Raw genomic sequence first — 16810 nt, 5'->3', positions numbered from 1 at the left:
GTGCTGGCACTTTGGTTTATCAGTAGAATGAATGACTTCTTAGCTGAATTAGAAAGTAGTTTTTGAATACCAGAATAGTTTTTCTGGTATTTTAAAAAATGCTATTGTTTTAAAAATGCTGTTGACATACCATAATATCTATGGAAAATTATTATTATTATTATTATTATTATTATTATTATTTTGGTGGTGCTATGGTTCAAACACAGGGATTTGTGCATGCAAGGCAAGTACTCTACCAACTGAACTATATCCCCAGCCCACAAAATACATTTTAAAATGCAATCTGTATTATTAAAATCTTGTACATAATTCTTGAGTCTATACAATTAAAAATATGATAAATAGAGTGATTTGTAGCATTTCCCCATTTCTGTTTTATACATTTTCACAGCAGGGACAATTTCAACCTACCCATATGATGTTGCAGGAGATAGAGTTATCAATAGATAGCTGGTAGTTCTCCACTCTACATAACGTTCCTCACATAGACACAAAAGATTCAAATGAGCTCAAAAGCCTACATTGTAGGAAAACATAGTAAAATTATTAAAAAGTACTTAGTTTTGAATTCTTATTACTTTTACTTTTAATATAGCTTATTATGAGTTTATGTCATTTAATTTTTAATAATGGTATGTTTAACAGCTATCCTGCAAAATTTCTGACAATTTGGGAATTTTCTTGTGAAGTTATGTGAGCCTTTACCTATGTAAGAACGCTGTCAACCAGTCAATGCATTAATGACTATAATCCTGTCTGATGTCTTGCCTGCAAACTCACATTCCCTCCACTCCAGCCAGAAGGGCCCAGCTAAGCCACTGCCAATTTTCTGACCCATTAAAACTGTGAGACATAAAGGAGTGTTTATTGTTGTTTCAGGCCACCACATGTAAAAAAAAAAAAATGTTATACAGTTATATGGCTAATATACCTGCAAATTTTACATTGGCCCTTTTTAGCAAAACAAAACAAAACAAAAAAGTAAACCATTTTATTTTTAAAGAATAAAATGACAAATCCTATTAAGGCAAATTAAAACCTAAAACCCAAAACATAATTAATTTTACATTTTGGGGGAAATTTTTATATGCAAGGAAAATGATCTTTTAAATGAGAAAACGAGCATTTAGCTCTTTGATACAGAACAGAGTGTTTTGGGAAGAAAATCACTAATTACATGATCTTCACAGTGAATTAGGATGCTTCAAAAGTAATTATTTCATGTAGAACAATTGCTTTATGATTTTTGAGAATTTAAAGGCTATGTTTGTTGGTCTTTATTTTGAATTGCTCCAGTTTTACTTATTTGATTCAGACACAATTCAATTTTTGTACAAAATTTATTGCAGTGTCAAATTCATACTTAAATTTTGTTATATAATTAACATATCAGAAAAAATTAACAATTACAAATACTCAGTGAAGTTATAAGACGAAATATACAATATAGTCTGGAAATTAATTGGAGATTAGTTGGCAAAGGCTGCCTAAGCTGAAATATGAAGACTGAATAATATCCTTTTCTAAATCAGATGATGTCTCATTTGAATATGTGCATTTCTTAATATGGTAAACTTTTATTTCTTCCTCCTCTTCTTTTTCTCCTCGGTTCCAGCCTTCCACAGGCATACGAAATTCCATTAATCATAAATCAGAGTTCACTCCCACTGGTATTATTGATCTGTACACGATCCCCATTTATACTTTTAAGGTTTTTGTTGTAATATTACCTGTCTATTCTAACTCTCAAAATTACACAACAAATTATTTTCTTGTGTTTCACTGTCCTAAGCTATCATGTAGCTCTTCTTCACTGGAGGTGTTTTGGTCTGGGTGTATGTGTCTTCTTAAAATTTATATATCAAAGCCCTAACCCCAATGTGATGGAATTAGGAGGCAGGGCCTTTAGGAGGTGATCAGGTTTTAGATGAGGTGCATCCATGGTGGCATTTAGTGACCCTATCAGAAGAAGGCCAGAGCTCGCTCTCTCTCTCTCTCTCATGTACTACACAGTGAGAAGACAGTCATGTGCTTTGGAAAGTGGTCCTCACCAAGAACTGAATCTTCCCACACCTTAGTCTTGGACTTCCCAGCTTCCAGAATGGTGAGAAACAAACCTCTTTTGTTTAGGCCAGCAAGTCCTTTGCCTTTTATTATAACAATGTAAGCTAAGACATGAGAAAATCACAGTTCCGAATCTTGTGTTAATCTTTCACTGCCTTTTAAACTTTTTAAAAATTGTATACACATTTATAATCACTAATTTGTTGTTAAAGGAAGATAGCTGTGGCTAGGTACTAATAAGTTGAAAAAAAAGTTATCAAAAGTTGTATGATGAAATCAGAATAGCGACTTAATTTGGTTTGATCAATTTGTGAACTCCAATTCTTCAATATTTGTTGTGATTTCCAACCACTCTTCACATAGTTATCTATAACATAGTCCATAATTTCTATGGGCTGTTAATATATGATCTAAAACTAACAAACATAAGTCATTTTTCTTTTCTCTTTTCTTTCTTTCTTTTTAGTAAATTAACTTGGGCATTAAAAATAATAATTTCATGGGGCTGGGGTTGTGACTCTGTGGTAGAGTGCTTGCCTAGCATGTGTGAAGCACTAGGTTCAATTCTCAGTACTGCATATAAATAAATGAATAAAATAAAAATCCATCAACAACTATATATATACAAATATATATAAATATTTTATATTTATATATACAAATATATATAAATATATATATATATATATATATATATATATATATATATATATATATTTAGTTGTTTTTAAACAATAAAATTTCATCAAAGAAACAAATGATAAAGGAATTTTGGTTGTTATTAAGATGGTTATCTATTCTTAAATACATATATATGGTATATTATAATTCTAGCACTGTAGCTGAGTCAAAACCGTCTTTGTTTCACAGATTCAGTGTTCAGGAAATCTCTGACTTATAAAGTCTTTCTCCACCCACAGAGATAGTTTCCCAGAATGAGCTGAACACATTTGCATCTATATTAACTGCTACTCATTTTCTATTTGTTTCTCAGGAAAGAACTAGTTTTTATTAGAATTCATTCTTCCTAAAGAAAAATATAAACATCTAAAATTTTGTTTTAGTTTAAATTTTGATTTAAAGTCAATACTGAGACTAGCATTTACTTCAGTAATTGGGACTCATGTCTCCATTCATGTTGATGTGTTTTAGCAGACAGGTACATGATAGATACATCAATGTACAAAACCTGAGTGAGTTCTATACATGTATTTTTTTATGAAAATACAGAATCATCTAGTAATATTATCACATGAGGGTAACCTAAGTATCACTCCAGTTAGAGTGCTTAAGAATCAGAATAAAATAAATAATATACTGTCACTTCAAACTTGAAAAGAGCCCACTTCTAGAAGGATGGTATAAATGTTTACTAGGTTGAGAAAACCGATATCTGAAGGAAAAAACTCTTAAGTGTGAAAGTACCAGGCAATAAAAATCAAAATATAAAAATAGGTCTATATAAGAAACAAATTACAGTTTTCTAAAAGGCAAATAGCCCAGTGGATAAATCGTTTTTGTTCTGTCTGCCCCTGTGTGAAGAGGCCAAAGAGATGACATGTCTTTAAATAAATCCAGAAACCTTTCTCATTTAAACTATCTTTGGTACTACATCTATTCTGGGCACTAAAATAGTGCCATGGCCTTATTTTTTTTTTTGCTCCTAACAATCAATATTGAGTTTCCTTTTAAATCTAACATTTTAATTTTATCTCCTCCCCAGGCATAGGATTCAGCACAATTTTTAAGCCAGGCTGTATAATTTCAAAATGTTTTAAAGCAGACATTTTACCTCAACTCCTTGTTATTTCAGGGACATGTTATCAAGAAATTATTATCTTTTCCACCATTCATTGTAGCCACCCATTACCTTAGAACATGTAAAAAGGTTAGAAATATATTACGGAGACTTGGGTTAAGAAAAAAATTAAATAGAACTGTACATGCTTATTGACAATGTGAAGAATGAGCTTGTTTTGGAGATTTCACCTTTAAAACTTCTAAATTTCTATTTAAACAGATCTTTGCTCCTACACAACTTCCCACAAGAGAATATCTAAATAACTTGAACTTATTGGGCATCAACTTAAATAAGTTTTGTTCTAGAAAGAGTTTCTATACAGACCACTGGGGCGCACATTTCCTCTCCTGCCTCACTGGGTAAGCTTCTAAATTCTAAAACACCATGGAGAAAACCACTTTCTTATCTGGTGTGCCACAGACCAGTGCCATCAATTTAATTTGGTCTTTGCAGTTTTATTGTCACAGAAGTGCTGCCAAACTGCCTCTTCTTTTTTTACTTTTAATTTTAATCATAAATGAGTGTCAGAGATGGTTTTGGCCATAGATAATGTGTGAATGCTTCTTAGAATGAGTAATTTCCTTTGACACTGCAATTTAATTCCTTTCCTATTCAGCCAGGACCATGGAAAGTCCAATCAGATGACCCTGCTACCCTAGTAGAGAGGGGAAATTGCTTCTGTACCAGAAGCACTGTTGTAGACTCCTGACCTGGAGCAAGCGCGAGTTGGGCAAAGGATTCCGACTCCTCAGTAAGCTGAAGCTCGTGTTTTAGTGATAAGGTTAATGTGTCCTCCCTTTTTTAATTACACATTGCAAAAGCATGAAAAGACAGAATCAAATAGCGATCTCCTTCCATTAAATTTATATATTTTAAGAGACGTACCATTTGTTTATTACATCCTCAAATTACTTGCATTATAAAACGACAAAACATTAACACATTACTTCCTGATTTAAAACACCTTCTTGAAAATAAAGTATGACTCAAATGACATTCTTCAGATTTCTCATTCGTTTATATACTAAATGATTGTTTGAATACTCATTTTGTGATATGCTCTTACAGACACGGTGATACTAAAATGAATACAGCACAGTTTTTTCTGATGGTTTCCTGTGGAGAGAGAGACAGTAAACATACATACATACATAATGAGAATATGATACAAATTACAAGTTGTGCAAATCAAGAACTGTGGATAAAAAATACATAGCTTACCAAAGAGCTGAACCCCAAAGAATCACTTGGAGTTTGAAAGTCAAAGAAATGAAAGACTTCCTGTCAGAGGGGTTAATAAACACAGAGGTAGAGAGAAGGACAAACTCCAAGACAAGCCAGGATAGGTAATTTGAATTTGGAATCAAAAGCATTACAGGTGGAAGGTAATGCCCCGGCAGTGAATCTTGTGAGAGTGAGAAGATTTGAAGCCCTGGAAAATAACACAAAATGAGTATCAGGTGAAGGACTAAAGGAGAAAAAGGAGGACACTGATGAGGAGCAGAAAGATTTATAGCAGTTAAAATTTCATATTCCTTTGATTTCCTAGGCTCTGTGTTAAGATCTGGGGATCCAAGATCAAACACACCCCATAGCTTTGTGGAGGTGCTTTTAGCCAAGGTCAGAGACACAGTGTAGCAAGCATTATGATGATGGTAGTTTTGTGTGTGTTCCTCATCACGCTTAAGAGCAAGGCATTTGGAATCAGATGGTCCTGATTTTATCCTGATTTTGTCAGTTGTCATTAATTAATTGATTCTAATCTTAGGAAAATTCCTTAATTATTACTATGTCTCAATATGTTTTTCTGTGAAGTGGGGTGCCTTCCTATAGAATTGTTGCAAAGATGGAATCAAATCATCCAGGAGAAGCCTTAATACTTGGCACTCATCAATGCTCAGAAAGTGTTAGTTATAAGCACACATATGCACAAGTCTCTAAGGGAACACAGAGGAGAATACATCTAAATTAGATGAAGTTTCAAGGAAGAAAGTGAACTATGATCTGAGTTTTGTGGGATGAGTAAGAATAAGTGCCACAAGGAAGTTGGCAGAAGAGCATTCTAGTAATTAGAACAGTATAATGAGATGGGAGAATAAGAAACAATCTTAACATAAGGGAAAGATGGCAATTGAAGAGCCAGAAGATGACAGCAGAGATGAGCGGCTGAACCATGTTCATGGTTAGGAGGTTGCACACTGAAGTCAGAATATCTGGGTTCAATTTGTAGGTTGTCTGAATTACACACAATCTTTGTCTCAGTTGCCTTCTCTGAAAAAGAAGGATGGCAATATTTCCTCAGGGTAAATTTTGAAATTACTTAGGACATTATCTGGCACATGGTGAATGCTGTGCAATTATTCATAATGTTATTAAATTTCCAGGTGTATGGTGGAAAAAGTAACTTCTGCAAAAATTATGAAGGAGTTTCTTATAGCCCTGAGTATTCTTTATCCATTTTTAATTAAGTCACTTAATTTCTATCACTGTGAGCTCGAAGTTAAGCATTGATCCCTATACTATCAATTAATATCTCAGTGTTTGCATCAGACTAGATGCCAATAAAATGTTTTTGTTGACTGTATATTAAGAGGAATCTTTTTGTTTGTTTGTTTGTTTTTTCTAGTGCTTGATCAAAGCCTGGGGCTCAAACCTCCTATATAAATTCTAATACTGAGTTACACCTCCCAACCTAAGAGGTGACTCAATTGTGTAAGTTAGAGCCCCCTTCAGGTTAGACAATTCCTAAAATAATCATATTAACAAACATATACATTATTTTTCTACATAGTGCAGGTTATTGGAAACAAAATGAATTGAAGTTTGAGAGTAATGATTTATAGCTGTAAAGTCTTTGATCCTATTTGTTTGTCCATTTGTGAATTATCTGGCTGAAGACTTCAGCAGACTCAGAATTTATTATGTACTTAAAGGAACCTCAGATGATTGGACCTGATCATTTGATTCAATCCAATGCTTGAAAAGACACTTTGAAGAACAGTGTATGCCAGCATATAGGATATGTAGCAACTCTGTTTAGCAATTTTTTGTTGTCTACCAAACCCTGTGTACTAAAGGGATTCTTAAAACAGATCTAGACAGTGGGATAACTTGGTGATTGAACTGGAAAGAAGATCATATACTAACAATCACAGAAACACATGAAAGACGTGATGTCCTGGAGTATGAAAGAAAGGTGGTTTTTCTGTGGGAACTCATAATATTTTATGATGCAAACAAAAGCTCCTTAATCCTTTCCAGAGGAGGATTAAATCATCAAGAGACGCTAGGTGAGTATGTCTTCTCTTCACTCATCTGGATTATAGCATTAACAAAATAAGCTGTGTTGACAACCATACATAGTTAGGACCAGCTGCAAATCACATTAACCGACCTCAGGGATCCGGGCAATGAGAGCAAAAAATTTACTAAGTAATTAAGAAATAATCTCAACTCAAATGAAAGATCAAGGAAATGGTCACAATTAACTGATTCCATCAGGACTTTTAGTCGTACCTTATTCTATATCTGGTTACTATCAGAAACTAGAAAAAACGATTCCTAATCAACCCGAAGAGAAAAATGAAGGATTACAATGAGCTACTGTGACACTCTTCCCCTTTCTAATCCTTGATTAGTATCACAATCAGTCACATTCATATTTTTATCAGTATATTTAGAAAAAGCAGCATTATTATAGCTTGCACAAAAGGTTTTCAGAAATCCTGTTTTCAATGGTGCAGGCAAGAAAGGGAGGTGAAATAGGTTTGGAAGTGGCAGATTGGCATAGTGGAGGAGAATCTCTGACAAGGCCACTGAGCGTTAATCAGGAATGAAAAGAATGATAAAGTGAAGGTCATCACAGCGGACTATGATAATAATCTCTCTTGTCTTACAAACAGCCACACTTAAAGCAGCCTTGCTCTTAAAACAGGGAATTGCTGAAGAGAAGAAAGTGTCAGGCAATATTGGGATCTAGATTCCAACTAATTTTGCTATTGATTGAACTAAAAGTTTTCCACTAAACATTGCAAGAATTGGTCAATTCCTGGAGAGAGAAATGTTCCCTTTATTAACACTGCAGTCCCAGGGTTTGTTATAGGAGTTTGAATATTAGTAGGTTTTAATAACTACAAAATGAACAAAGGAAGAAATACATTTCAAATTCAGTCAAAATGGAGATGGTGGAGGAAATGCATTAAATTTCTCTTTCCAAAACTGATTTAGAATAACTAGCAGTAGGAGAAATAGAGTAGGGAGAATGTGTGAGGGGTTGGTAGAATTATACATGCAAATTATATTTAATCCCCTGTTTCTTTCTCTGTACTCTGAAAGAAGTCTGCAGTTCTTTGTGCATCAAAATTTTGTTTCTCACACTAAATTGTGTGCTTTTGTGAACAAGAATCATGGTTTTGGTTTGGAGATGAGGGCTTGGCTTACACAGGCTTCATTTCTATATTCTGTGTGAGCACTCACCTAAGGAATGACAACAGTGTGGTGTAGTGAAACGACGAGTGAGTCAGAAATTGTGACTGTAAAATATAATGATTTTCAATAACTTGTTCAGTCTGAAATTTACAATTCCATTTATAAAATGGGGTAATGATATTCAACAGGATTTTTGTGTCCTGATCAGGTGAAACTATACACACACACACACACACACATAAACATGTTTTTTTTTTGGTGTGGAGGATTGAACCCAGGGGTGCTTAACCACTGAGCCATATCTTCAGCCCTTTTTTTTAAAATTTTTAATTTTGAGACAGGGTCTCGCTAAGTTGCTTAGGGACTCGCTAAGTTGCTGAGGCTCACTTTGAACTTGTGATCCTCCTGCCTCATTCTCCTGAGCCTCTGGGATTACCCGTGTGCACACACCAGACACACACCCCCATTTTTTAATGCAGAAGAAAATAGCAAAAGCCATATGTTTATTTTCTTACCAGCATTCATAAGGCTTTGGGTTCAAACCTATTTAGTTTCATATTTTGGCTCTTCCATAGATGCAACCTAGAGTGAGTTACTTACCCTCATTTCTAAAAGGAGGGATTTTTGATGGTTAGTCACAGTACATAGGAAATGTACTTTGAGTCAAGGAATATGCTAATCTCTTGACATAACCCTCTTGATCATCATCTCGGTCATCTTGCCTCCCCTTTTGCCTGGAAACACTTCCCCTACTCTGCAGCTTCCCCTTTCTTCCTAACCGTCCCTGACTGGCAACTCATTCCTCTAAGGTACTGACTGATAATCAATGTGTGATAATGACTTCAGGCAGAGGTGAGCAACCATTTTTTATAAGTGCCAATTCTGAGAAAATAAAAGTGTTAATAGGCCACATAAAAAAAAAAAAAAGAATGCAGTAGAAGTCACATAACAGCCTACTACTTGTGGATGGCCCCATTTAAATATTAACAAACTACTTTGTTGTTTGTTTGTTTTATTTAAACCTTTGGAGAAATATGTATTTGTGTAAGTTATCAATTCTATTTCTTTAAAAAAATACTGTTTATTATTATTACTGTAATGGGCATTGAACACAGGGCCTAGAGTATGCGAGGCAAGTGCTCTACCACTGAGCAACATCCCTGACCTTTTTTTTTTTTAATTAAAATTTAAATTTTAACTTGCTCAGGTTTGCCTTAAACTAGCAATCCTCTTGCCTCAGCATCCTGAGTAGCTGGAATTACAGGTGTGAACCACTGTGACTGGCCTAACATCAATTTTAATGGCTAGAAAATCATAACTGTAAAATTGATATTTCTTTTAAGTAACAAAATGGTAATATATGAATATATTTGGAAAAGTTTCAATATGGAAATCATTTTCTAATATTTCGTCATGAAATTAGAAAGACGTTTTAAAGTCATGAAACTAGCATGGTAGAAAGGTCTATTAAAATTAAATAATCAAACAATAACAACAAAAAACCTCAAAGAAAGTGATTTGTTAATATCTAAATGGGGCTGCCCATGAGTAGTGGGATGTTAGGTGACTTTTACTGTTGTTTTTTTTTTTTTTTATTTGACCGTATTAAGAGTTTGATTGTTTTAGAATTGGCACTTATAAAAAGTGGTTGTTCACATCTACCTGAAGTCATTATAACTGATTATCATGAGTTATAGTACCAACTAATAATAGTTTATATTTTGAGAGTTAATTTTATATCATAAATTGCAAAGGCACTTTACAGGCATTATGTTACTGATATACACACAATAGCTGAGTTATAAGTGTTGGACTTAGAGATGTGGAACCTAAGACCTGGGGAAGCTGAGCCACTTGCACAGACTCATAGCTGGTGAGTGGTTGCCCAGTGAAGCCCAGGCTGGCTGGTTTCAGAGCTTGTGCTCTTCAACATTATGCAGTTCTTGAGATATTAGAAAAGGCCCTGTTTTCACCTGCTTGGACTGCTGTAACAAAATACTGTAAACTGGATGGCTTATAAACAACAAGCATTTATATTTCACAGTTCAGGAATCTGGTAAGTTCAAGGTCAAGGCACAAGAAGATTTCATGTCTGGTCAGGGCTTTCTCTCTGTGTCAACAAAAGCACCTTCTAGCTGTGTTCCCACACAGCAGATAGGGGAAACCAGCTCTCTCAGGTGGCTTTTATAAAAGCACTTTGCCCTCAAGACCTAATTACTTTGCAAAGGCTCCACCTCTTACTACTATCACTGTGGGTATTAGGTTTCAACATATGAATTCTGGGGGGACACCGATATTTTAACTATAGTGAGTGTAGGTCCATTACCTGCAATACCTTCAATCCTGTTGTAAGAACTGGATCTGGATGCTGAGATGGCAAGCAAACTCATCTCCTGGTGAGTTGGATGGCAGTTACAATTACTATATTGTATAATTTTTTAGTGGACCAGAATCTAGTAAATGTAGTAGGGTTTTATTTTTCAATTTTTAATACATAAGTGGAGCTATTGAAATAATTTTATAGATTGGTTGCTTTGCAGTGCCAATTTTACCTCATTTCAGTAAAATATGTCTTTAATTGAAAAAGGGAAGATTGGACATTAGCACTGCTACCATCATACCATCAACCCTGCAGCATCATAATAATAATTTAATGATATCTTGCTGTAATCATTGAGTACTTATCATATATGAGGTGCTGAATTGGATTCTACATTCATAATCTCATTCAACATTTCCAAAACTTGTGAGGAGCAATTATTATCAATTCCATTCTACTGTCCCAAATTGAATCTCAGAGAGTTTGATCAACTCATCTGAGGTCTCATGTTTGCAAGAGGGTAGAAGAGAGATTTGATAACGACTCTACCAAAAGTGGCTTCTGACATTCTCAAACTGTGCTCTCACTCCACTTTTGAGCAGGTCTTGCTCCTTCCACCTCTCTGACATTGTCTGGTAACAAAGACCCTCCCTGGATCACTGGGCACCAGCTGTGCTGATCTTCTTTATTTACTCTGTGCTTTCTCTTGCAGTTTCTCTGAGTGGGATGTTCCTTCCTGAAGTTTTCCTTTGCTCAATCCTTATCCCAGCTGCATGCCGCCTCCTCAGAGAGGCCCTCCTGATCTCTTGAAATAGCTCTCTCTCTTTGTCACATTATCCTATAAAGCTGTCTTTTAAGCACCAGCCAGTCAATATAACAGTTGTGTTTATTTGTTTGCTTGTTCATTGCATGTCTGCCCTAACTAGAATGTCTATTAGAGCAACGTATTGTTCACTGTCCTGTAATAAAGGGACAGTAGTGGAATGAATGCTGGAAGACCATGTCATTAATGGGTCTTCCTGATTGTAGTCCTGACTATCTCACCTCACACTTATTGCAAGCCATTGTGGGTAAGGCCAGCAACTAGCCACCCTCTGCATGTGACTCACAAGGGAAGAAATAAAGACTTTAGTCACTTGCCTACTTACATAGCTAATAAATGGTAAGCTGAAGTAAGGACATGGACTGATTCCAGAACTGAATATCTAATCATTCTGCTTTAATTTTGGGATAAAAATGCCAATGGAATAGAAAATATTGAAAACTCCTATCCAAAGCTACATTACTTACATAGGGCTCCAGGACATGAGGTAGAAAGACTCCTGAAGTTTTGAAGTTAAAACAACCCAAGGCAATGAACAACCATATAACAACACTTTCCATTAGATTTGGAAGTGAATTTTTTTTTTTTTTTTTGGTTGTTGTTGTTGGAGAACTCAGCTAAGATGGAAGTGAGATACCCAGGATAAAGGGAGCTAAAGGATTGAGCTTTAAGTCTGAACCAAGGGCTGGGGATGTAGCTCAGTGGTAGAACACTGACTATCATTCACCAGGATGGGTTTAATCCCTAGTACCATCTAAAAAAACAAATAAATAAAGAGAATGAATGAAAAAAGTTATCTCTGGCATTTCTATACTTTTTTTTAGTCTACTTGCTCTAAATAGGAGGGTAGATTCAGGAAGTCCAGATTGGCAATAAAAATTATGAATTTGGGCTATTTTCTTTGGGTCCTTCTGTGCAGTAGTTGGATAGTGGTAAATGCAGAACAAAGAGCCAACACAAGCACCTTTGAAAGGATTTCTTCCCAAATCCTCACTTTACAACACTGTGAACATCACCTACAAGGTCTAGGGAGGCTTCATGTCTTGCCAGACAAGATGAGAGTACAGTTCCCATCAGAAGGTTTCTCTTAATTCTCAGACCACTAGTCTTTCTAGTGTATGAAGTCTAAGTTCATGTCAACATAAAATATTGCCATACCATGATGACATATTTTTCTGAGGGAAAAATACAACAAAACTATAGACACAGTTTAAAACATGAAAAAATAAATCCACAAAAACTCCTGAACTCAGGTGTTTTCAGACTTTATAAGAAATTCCACCTCTTTCCTTTTTTAAAAAAATCAACTCCCTTGCTTTGATGTATTACTGGAGAAAATAAGGTGAAAGGCGCATATGTTATGGGTGTTTGGTTCAATTTCATATAAAAGTATTATCGTTATACATTTAAATGTTTCCTCAGAGGAGTCCAATGTTTGGGGTGCATTTCAAGATTGGGTGCATTTCAAGATTGTGTACATTTCAAAGGCTAGGTAATCATTCAGGTAGGGGCAAACAAGAACATTTACCTGGGATTAAATTGTATTTTCATAAATCGGTTTGAATTTAGTGTTTCCAAAACTCTTGAAACATGGCTATCACTAAATCTGATGACAGTAAATTCATTTGCCCCTATAAGATATTTACTCAAATTGATTGGTTTATGAAAGACTTTATGAAAATCCTTAAATTTTTAATTTTAAAATCTCTGCAAGAGCTTATAGTCATTTATATTTATGATTATTATAATATTTCTTTTACTGACTCAATTTCCTGATAATAAAATGAACTCTTGTACTCAGGGTAGAGAGTATGTATTCTACAGAGGGGTAGGGGGTATGTGAGAGTGGGGGTGCAGGGGTTGGGAGTGGGGATGAGTTTGTATTTGTAGGAGTACAAGTTCTAGAACCTGAATGCCTGTATTTATTTTGGCAGTTCCCATGATGGTTCAGAATGCAAAATCTATGTTGCAACTTTGTATTTCAATTAAAGGCATAGAGTTGGATCATAATTACTTTCTTCCTGGAAAGCTACTTCCATAACATCTATTGCAGTAAGCATTATGTGGATTGAGAATCTATTTGTTACATCAAAGCATCAAGTACATCTTGGGCCCATGGAACAACTTTGCATTGCTGTGTGTATATGGATAAAATATAGATTGAATTTGTATCTAAGTCAACAGATACAACTTAACTGACATAAAGGACTTAATTTTTGTGCTTTCTAGAATTAAATATGCTTGTTTAACTTATATTTCAACTGCCTGTCTAATCAATTGGTGGATTTACTCTGATTAAAGTGTTCTCTTATAATTTTCAGGGAAGTGATATTAGGTTTTACATCATAATGCATACTAAGCACTCACAGTTTTATCATTTTTTTTAATGTTTGGTAAATGTCAATAAATCTATGGCATGTAAAAGGGCACTGCTAACATGGCAGCTATTTGATTTCCATACTTTGTCAAATATATGTACCTCTTAATTCAATAATCCGTAAAGGCAATGCACAATGTGGTTTCCCATTCATGATGCCTGACCTTTCCTTAATGTCAAACATCATTGTTGACTAACAGGGGAATAACGTATATTATTTATATAAAGCTAATAATTATTTGGGGAAAATAAATATAGAGGCAGTAATCATGAAAAAGATGAGCACTTATTCATTGTTTTATTATACCTGTGAGTTGATATAATATTGTGTCTATTTCTACTGTTTGGATACCTGGTCCCAAAATATAAAGAAAAAACAACCTATCTCAAGGAGTTAAAATTTACCTAATCATTACTTCAGAGCCAAAACTCTGCCATGAGTTATTTCCAAAGCCATCTATTTTACTTGTAAATGTGGAATTTTCCTCTAAGCTAATCATTGTCTTTAGTAGTCATGCATATTTCTTATTCGGGGAAGTTCCATTCTATCTTACTTAAAACACCACCACCAACAACAACTAACTGGAATTTGAGTATAGGGAAGTAAAGGAATCTAAAAGTAAGAAGTCCTTCCCTTTTCATCAGCTTGACACTCTGGTTTGATATAGATGTAAAGTGTAACACTGATTATCATCAAATTTTTTTTTTTTAATATTTATTTTTTAGTTTTTTTTTTCGGCGGACACAACATCTTTGTTTGTATGTGGTGCTGAGGATTGAACCCGGGGCCACACGCATGCCAGGCGAGTGCGCTACCGCTTGAGCCACATCCCCAGCCCATCAAATATTTTTTGAAAACATATGATATACCAGGCACAGTGCCAGGCACTATGGGGCATGCAAATATGTTAAGAAATGGTTCCAGAACTCATGGATTTTATGATTCAGTCGTGCATGTACTTATCAACCAACTTAATCTGTTGTTAAACTTTAAAATGTTAACAATGGCAATTATTACTATGTGTTCAGAGTTCCTCAAAAATACCCTTTGAGCTCGCTTGCATGTTTTCTCCAATGCACATAGCAGGTGTCAATAAATGCAGACCTTAAACACTTTTTTTGCACTTCTACAAGGTGCAGATGTCAGCCTCCAAAGGTGTTAAACAGTTCTTTCCAGGACATGATTAGAATACATTTGTTGTTGACTGATGCATCTGTTGGCAGCTGGTAGGACTGGTGATTAGGTATGCCATGTGTTAACAGCTTTTGTGTACTTAGCTCATAATGGCATGGAATAAAAGGAATGAACCATTAATTTGACTAAATTTTAAAGATATTCCAATTTAAAATAATAATCCCGATCTACCAATATCTAAATTCTCCAGGTATCTAATCCTACAATACACTTTGATCAAGTAAGGTACTTTAGATATTTTTGAATTGTAGTTAAATTGAATTTTCATTGTCTATATGTTCCCAGCACCAGAAAAATCCCCAAGGAAATGTGAATACATGTAATATAAAAATGTGTGACCTCCCTTTTCTTAAATTGTATATGCCCCTTAGATGTCAAGGATCAGGTAGTACATCATCTGTGTTTCTTTCAATGACATGTGACAATTTTAGAAATCTGTTTGCATTAATCCCAATTGGGTCAGTATTTGAGATTATCTCTTGACCCCATTTTTCTGTAAAACATGAACATATTTCAGATATTTTTGGGCATCCTCATCATGAGGATTAGGTATTAGGTATAAGCATGTCATAGCTTAATAGACATTAATCTCATGATGTTCCATTTGATTAGTATATGGCACATACCAGCTAGAAACAAAAAAGCCTCTTGAGTGATCGAAAATATTATTATTTATATTTAAGAGTAGTTTAATAAAAATGTAATCAAAATTTTATTTCTATTTTACCTTGACTCAAATTTAAACTGATCATCAGAAACATTCAAAGTCAAAGAAGGATATCCGCACCAGCAGACTTGTCAAATAACAATTAATCTGTAAAAATCACAATTATGAGAGCAATACATTAAGGGACTGGTAACTTCAGTGTTTCAGGTGATGCAGAATTGAAACATTTTATGATGTGAAACCAGTAATTTTTGTCTCTGATTCTCTTAAGTTTTAAAAATGACAGTTGCTTAAATTTTAGACACTTACCATCTCAAAGATTCAGAAGTAAAAAATAAATCGGCACCTAAAAAAACAGTTGTGCTTTGGGACGTTTTGATTAAATCAAATTATTTGAAAATTGCACTTTATATTTAGAACTTTCACTTCTAAGACATAAGACTGCTCAGGCAGACATATAAAGTCAAAAGGATCTTTTTTTTTTTTTTTTTTTGGTACTGGGGATTGAACCCAGGGCCTCATGCATGTGAAGCAAGTACTCTACCAACTGAGCTATATCCCCAGCCCCAAAAGGATCTTAGCTAATGATGTCTCCAACTAGCTTTTGGAGAAGTTGTTGGTATTAGATGAGAGATCCTCCATATAAGGATCAGATTAAAAAATGGTGCAGCAGAGATTATTACTTGTCCTCATAATATGTATTGTATTTTACTTCTCTGTCTTGTTAAAAACAGTAATAGATCTGTCTAAACAACTATCTCTTAACCTCCCTTCAAAATAGGTGTGGATATGAGAAATAATCTGAGTCTTTGGGTATATACAGGAGCGAATATTCTGAGAGTGTGTAGTAGGATGACTGTAAAAGTCCTTTCCTTTTTCCTTTTCATTGTTTGGCAAAATGAACATAATGGCTAGAGCTTTATGCTATCTTGCAAACAAGAGGCAACCTTAAAGAATGGAAGCCCTGCCTATCTGGTGGCAGAGAAGAAAGACAACAGGAACGTAGCTGCCATATTAGTCCAGGATAGATTATCACAACACTCCTTGTGCAAGAAAGAAAAATACACTAATTGGTTTAAGCTACTGTTAATTCAGTTTTACACTAAGAGCAGATAAACTCAATTCTACAAAA

At 34.7% G+C, this 16810-nt stretch overlaps 1 non-coding gene across 1 annotated transcript; it reads right to left on the bottom strand.

The window, feature by feature from the left end:
- Positions 1-16167: 16167 nt before the first annotated feature.
- On the bottom strand, positions 16168-16249 carry Trnav-cac (transfer RNA valine (anticodon CAC)). The gene has a single exon. It is a non-coding gene; the product is annotated as a tRNA-Val (tRNA).
- Between the last annotated feature and the right edge of the window lie 561 nt (positions 16250-16810).

This window comes from Marmota flaviventris, chromosome 10 (genome assembly GCF_047511675.1).
Source record: "Marmota flaviventris isolate mMarFla1 chromosome 10, mMarFla1.hap1, whole genome shotgun sequence".
NCBI classification, from domain to species: Eukaryota; Metazoa; Chordata; class Mammalia; order Rodentia; family Sciuridae; genus Marmota; species Marmota flaviventris.
The sequence above is the reverse complement of the archived record's forward strand: the minus strand, read 5'-3'. Positions and strand labels throughout refer to the sequence as shown.